The following is a 7,298-nucleotide window of genomic DNA, read 5'->3' on the forward strand; positions in this document are numbered from 1 at the left end:
TTCGCTTTTGTTTTTTGACACCTGACTGCTCGCCTGAGTGACAGCTGGAGATCCCGCGCACCCCGCGCAGCACCTCTTACACCTACTTGCGGCGCGGCGTCAATTCTCGTAAGGGCTATAGAAGGGAGGGCTATTTTAGAGTTTTACTGTGTGTGTATGTGTTCGTGTGTGTGTGTGTAAAATACTCAAATTAATAAATACTCAAATTAATTTGACATCGATCATTGTTTAGAGAGGAAAAGATGGAGGAAAGGCGAAAGTCAGACTTGTCAAAATGTGGATTTTAAATATATGAAATTTAATTACTCAAAGTATTGCGTAGATTACGTAGCATAAACTTATTGTAATAAAATGTTTTTTAATGTATACATAAATCAGGGTATCTACTGTGCATGAATTTACCGAAATTCAGGTATTGTCCGGGTATTGAAAAAAATCCGGGAAAACCCGTTAACTCCCAGCTTAAAATTCCCGTGCACTGTACAGCAACTTTGGAGGATCATGGACATGTTATTGGACATGAATCAGCTCCCCAACATGTATGCAGGATAACCTTTGCTGCAAACGACACAAGTTTTAGCGAAGGATTTCTGTGAAGGCCCTTATACGTGTTTCTATGCAGGAACCCGTGCCTGAATTTACTTTCGCAAAGGAAACTCTACAGAAACCTACACGGAGAAAAATGGATGTTCAAATACAAATGTTCAAAGGGTAAGATTGTAGCACCTGATACGCAGATATTCATGCCAAACATTTAACATCTTGTTGAGATGTTAGGCTTAAAAATATTTTTATGTTAAACTGAAACACATTCAGATCTTAAAACCGTTTGAGCGCATGCGTATGGCGCATTGCAAATTCAGGACTATATTTGAAAGCTATATATATTCAATATTAAAATTATGGAATATTACAATTTTTGAACATTTCCAAAGAATAAAAATTAGATGTCCTTAAATAAAATTGGATAACGACTTTTTTCTGTCGAAATAAGAGAACAACGATCTTATGTTTTAGGTTTATTGACTTAACACATTTGAAAAAGGTTTATAAATTTGAGTTTAAGTAACTTAAAATAGATAGAATATTTAATTCAGATTACAGATCATTCGTTCTCCGATTATTCATCCTCGTTTTTATTTTGAATTGGAAATATTGAATATAACCTCAACTTGACTGAATTCATCACCTGGTCGACATTTTATACCCTTTATCTGTTTCTCGTTCGTGTACAAACATTAAATTTTAATTTTAATTGCACAAATAAGTTATAACATTTCACTTTTTAAGATCTACAGATGCTAACTTGAAACATCTAGATTGTTGTCCTATAGTTAAACATATAATATGTTAACCCTGAACATCTAGATTTTACTTTTGAATATCCAGTTTTCTCCGTGTATACTCGATCATTTAAAGGTAACTTTATCGGTGCAGGTTCCATTGCAGGATCAATGATCATGTACTGTTTCCTTGGCCAAATTTCTGCGCAGAAACCATCAAGATAATCTGTGTAGGTGCATGTGTAAGGTAACTCCGAGGTTCCTGTAGAGAAATTTGCAGCTGGGTTGTCCTCAAGTTTACTGTTGATCCAGGAAGTGCATTTCATTTCCTTATGATTGATTATTTTCTTTTTTACCTTTGAGCTATCTCATCCACATTTTTTATACTTAAAATTGAAATTCTCAAAAATTCATAACAAATTGAAAAATATATTTTTTTAATAAATCTTAATATTACAATCGAACAAATTATGCTTGTTGCAATCCACTATGCATATTATATATGTTTTAATCTTAAGAGGGACCTTATATTTATAAGCGGAAAAGGAAAGACTTGTCCGGGAATTTCTTGGGCAAAATTTAGTAGACAATTAGATATCATGATAAATAGTTTATCAAATCGTCGGCAATCCTTGGAGAAGAAATCCTCCCTCCACCCGCGCCGCTTGCCCTACAATTTAATTACATATTTTTTACATACATATACGTGAACATAATTTCAATCGAGCAACAATGAGAGGTCAGAAATAATTAAATCTACAATTACACTTCTAACTGTATTGTTATCTTTCTATGTTCCGTGTAAAAAATTATCGGGCAGACTTGCGTCCAGTTAGACCGTCAGATCTAGACATTCTAGACAGTCTTTTCGGACCCTTAACTCGTGCTAACTGGACCTTCATAACCAAACAATTTTCCAAGTATCAAACCCAAATATCTTTTTGCACATTTTTCCAAAATCGCGAGTGTTTAAGAATACCAAAGCGAAAAATGAACATTAAAAACAAAGAATTTTTTTCTCATCAAGACCGTGCAGACTAGCGTTTAGGCATGCAAAAAGGTTACACTTCTAATTAGCTCCATAATAGACCGTCTTGACAGCGTCACAGTTACTGCCGAAACGGTTTATTCTGGCCCCGTATATTCTACTGAAAATTGTATACACGGGGTTGTTAATTACTTTGATAAAGGTGTCTCTTCGCCTTATTCCCCTCCTGTGGCATAAAGAAGGATTGATTTTTGAAAAAGCGCTGACAAAAATCCCCTTGTTATTCTTAAAAATATGGAGCAATCCAAAGATAACCCCCTACTGCATTCTCAGCGCAAGTTACTTACGCCTACTTGATGCTTCTTTTACAGTTTCATTATCTTCGTTATAATATATGTTATTTATAACATTTTTCGGCAACCTTCATATCACTTATTGTGATATTTTTACAGTATCATGAATTGGTATATAATTTATAGTTAGTTTTCAAGCTTGATATTTCGTATAATGACAAATACGCTCTCATAGAAAATTCTGGCCGAATGTCAAAGGTCGATGACTCTTGAGACAGATCTAGCAAGTATATAATAATTTGCGTAGGTGAGTAGGCAGTCAGAGGCAATGAATATTCTTGGTAGCTTGAAAAGTTTGTATTTAAGGTTAAAGCCGTACATACATAATTCAGTGAGTTATAGATACAAAATCATCAAGAAATAAAAACAGAAAAAGAACTGCAGCTAGAAAATTTGTGATGAAAACAAAACCAGAACAGATTAATTTTTTACCAAACAATCGGAGTTTTGATTTAAAATTATGGCATTTCTAACGAAAGAGATAAGTTTTTAAACTAAAAAGACGAATTTTTACAAAAAGATATAATTTTTAACGCAAGAATATGAAAAAAAATGCAACCAGAAAGGATGAGTTTTTAACCAAATCGTTGAATTTTTTACAAACAAAAATTAAACTTTTATCCAAACAATAACAATTTAAACAGACAGAGACGAAGTCTCAGTCATAAATAAAATGTCAGAATTTTCAAACAAAATAAATTTTAGAATGAACTTTCAACCAGAAATAGTTGGATTTACTATAGTTGCACTGTATTAATTCAGTTCACACTAAAGTGGGAACAAGAATAACAGGTGGAAAAAGGGGAATCGTTGAAATACAGAGTAGTTGAAAATAAAGTTAATTTTCCGCTGCAAACTTTTTGATTTCGGACTACAAACTTTTAAATACGAACTATACAATGTGTTTCGGATACGATATTTTTTAGGCGCAGTAGAAATTATAAAATTGCACGTTTGTTATACTAAATAGTTGCTATTGACACATTTTCCTTTCTAAAACTAATTTCATTAGGTTTCCACGTTCAACAGAATAAATACATATTATTTATATACAATATGTTCGCCCCTATAACTTTATGAAATCTTAGGCAATTTTTGATGAAAGTGGGTCAAATAAAATATTACGGTATCCTGCATGGGTAGGAGGGGCGGGGGGGGGGGGGGGGGGGGGGGGGGGGGGGGGGTGAAAATTTCAGAAAAACACCTTGCGTAGTTTGTGAATGACCCCTAAATTTAAACCGGTATGTTAGTTTGTAGTGAGCTAGACATGGAGGAGAAATAGTCAAGAAATAAAAAGCGAGAGAAGGATTAGAGTTACAGGGAAGTTTGAGATCAAGGAGCAGGATAAATCAGGGAGAAATAAGGACATAATGAAAATCGAAGAGAACAAGGATTGAGCGTGTTGGAAAGAAAAAAGCGATGCGATCTTTAGAATCTCAACAAAGCTGCGCGCTTGGGTAAGACTGCACAGAAGGTAGCCCACCTCACTCACTCACTCACTCACTCTTTCTCGCTCTCTCTCTCTCTCTCTCTCTCTCCTTCTCTCTCTCTCAGGTCCTCATCAAAAGTTCCTTTGTCGTGTAGATATAACTCTCCAGGTAACGGTACCGGAACTCCAGGCAGCGATGTTACTTGAAAAGTATAGGGAAGGGATGACGTAAGTAGGTCTCGCAAGACGATTGGCTAAACCTACGGTAGATCTGTAGACCGTAAAACTTGGTTTGTCTGTGGCTTGAGAGCTCGAGAGTCTGCTCCAATGACAAAGTCACCTGCTGTTTAAAAAGTACCACGAAGGTGCATTCAAGACACGCAGCAGGGGCCTCTTTGTCAGCCTTTAAAATTTTTGTTAGGCACACATACGAAATCGACCTTGAATCCAATTTTTTTATAGCATGTAGCTATGAACTATATATATTTAATGAATAGTAAGAGAGCGTGGTATTTTTGCAAAAGTCGTATAGCCCAGAATCAGAATTTTTGTTTGGAAAAGTAAAAACTGAAAACAGAGTATCTACCCGAGGACTGAATTTCAATTCCCAGTCTTATGATACAACGTATTATACATTAGATCTGTGTATACATTTGGACCTACCCACACTGTTAAAAATGTTTGGAGTTCTACCACACATCTACCACAATTCTACAATACAAGCGTAAAGAAAATTGCAACCATGATATAGGAATGACTAAATTGCAATACATGTATTGTAAGTGTTGTAAATCGTGAAGTCATCTTCCAGAATTCCAATGCATGTATCAGAGCGTTTGTAAGACGAAAATTGTACACAGGAAATTATCAACAGTCAAAATTACTTAAAATGGTGAGTCAACGATCCGGGTGCACCGGGTCGAGTACCAGGTAGTTTAATACGTATTCTACGAGAACTTTGAAAAAATTTTAATTTCGTGAATAATGAAAACAGTTCCAAATAGTTAGTAGACAACCCGGGTGTACCAGGTCGCGCCCCAGGTATCATAGCACGTATTCTATGAGAACTTTTTTAAAATTTAGATTGTTTCAACAGCCAAAATAACTAAAAATTTTGAGTCGACGATCCGGGTGCACCAAGTCGAGCACCACGTAGTTTAATACGTATTCGACAAAAATTTGTTCAAAATTTAAATTGTTTAAACAGACAAAATTACTAAAAATTGTGAGCCGACGATCCGGGTGCACCAGTTTGAGCACCAGGTAGTTTAATGCGTATTCTACGAGAACTTAAAAAAAAATTTAATTTGGTGAATAATGAAAGCAATTCCAAATGGTTAGTCGAGGACCCGGGTGCACCAGGTCGCGCCCCAGATAGTTTAGCACGTATTTCACGAGAACTCATTTAGAATTTAGATTGTTTCAACAGTAAAATTTACTAATGATTGTGAGTCTACGATCCGGGTATATCAGATCGAGCACCAAGTAGTACAAATACGTATTCCAAGAGAACTTGAAAAAATTTAAAGTTTGTGAATAATGAAAAAAAATCCAAATGGTTAGTCGATGACCCGGGTGTACGAGGTCGCGCCCCAGGTCGACTCTAATTTTTAGTAGTTTTGGCTGTTGGAATAATCTAAATTTTGAAAAAGTTCTCGTAGAACACGTGCTAAACTACCCGAGGAGCGACTTGGTGCACCCGGGTCGTCGATTAACTATTTGGAACTGTTTTCATTATTCACCAATTTAAAATTTTTTTAAATTTCTCGTAGAATACGTATTATACTACCTAGTGCTCGATCTGGTGCAAACTTTTTTCACGCGGGCAGAAATTTGTTTGCCAGGAACAAGTGTTCTCAGAAATGATTTAAATTTGTTGTTCTCATTTTTCTCTTCCAGGGGCGTCGAGATATCCAGCTACTAGACTTGTATCATAAAATTCCAAAACATGTAAGGTAGCAATACCAATACCAGAATTTGGAAACTGCAGCATTGTGTATTGCAGCGTTACCTTACGTTTCGGAAATAAACTTTCAATACATGTAGTGAAAGCTTCCAACAGAAATTTTTAACAGTGCAGTTTTCGCGTCTTTTCGTCGGTCTGTAGACTGAAAACGCACTACATTTTCCAAGAAAATTTTTATCCCGAATTTTCTTTAGTGTACTTTTTTAAGGTCTAAAAAAACCAGTTAAACAGGCTAAACAACGCAAAATACGATGAAGAATCTAACAGTAAAGTGCCTCGCCTTACGAAATCCTACACAAACTTTCTTGCCCGTTTTTTCATAGCATCCCAGTTTTGCCCATGCCTGTCTGCATGGCTGTTTGCAGTCGGACGACACTGATATGTATTCATGGTTGTAGCCATTAGTTCCTGGTAATATTGATTATTACAAAATAAGCAAGAAAAATATTAAACTGAATGCAGCAGGGCAGCGACAAAGGGGAAGTGAGCCGTAATATTATGTGTTTCAATTGGAAATGGTTCCAGTGCCACTGAATGTTTACGTTTGGACGATCTGCTTTCTGGATTTACCACTAAAGTCCACTACAGCCATCCTCGAAACCGGTGGTCATTTGAATCCTAGCACGAGAAACACTAAAAAAATTTTTTATTAATTCAACTAAATGTATTTATACTCGAATCCTATTTCTTGGCATCAGGAAAATATTCTTTTACAGCAATATTTGTTTTTTAACTAAACATTTATTGTTTCTTGATATAACCTTATAAAGAAATGAATCTATTGGTCATATTTTCCTGTTTCAAATAAATATTTCGTAGATTCAAGGAAATGATTACCTTTACTCAAATGGTAGGACTTATGATACTTAAGGGAGAAAACTGAAATTGACAGAACGTAATCTGTAAAATCTCTTGTGCAATTTAAGCTAATAAAACTTGAAGAATATTCAGGAGTTCCAAAATATGGCAATAAATGTCGAAGCGTATCTACTATCTCTCCAAAAAAATATAGGCACCTTGATTTTTGTACAAATTTTCGAGAAAATCTCAGCAGAAAAAAATGTTAAAAATATGAGACAACATGCATGTTGCATTTGAAGGTTTTGACAATACTGATACAGAATTTCAAAATTTTCCCATCATTAGCGAATATTTCCTGGAAAATGAAAGGTGGAAAAGTACCGTAATCATATTATCATTTCCGAATATTCAACTTTGCATAGCTCTAAGTCACTGAAAATAAATGATGAAAATTCTGAAAAAATATGGTTTCACTGAT

Source organism: Belonocnema kinseyi, chromosome 2 (assembly GCF_010883055.1).
Source record: "Belonocnema kinseyi isolate 2016_QV_RU_SX_M_011 chromosome 2, B_treatae_v1, whole genome shotgun sequence".
In the NCBI taxonomy this organism is placed as follows: domain Eukaryota; kingdom Metazoa; phylum Arthropoda; class Insecta; order Hymenoptera; family Cynipidae; genus Belonocnema; species Belonocnema kinseyi.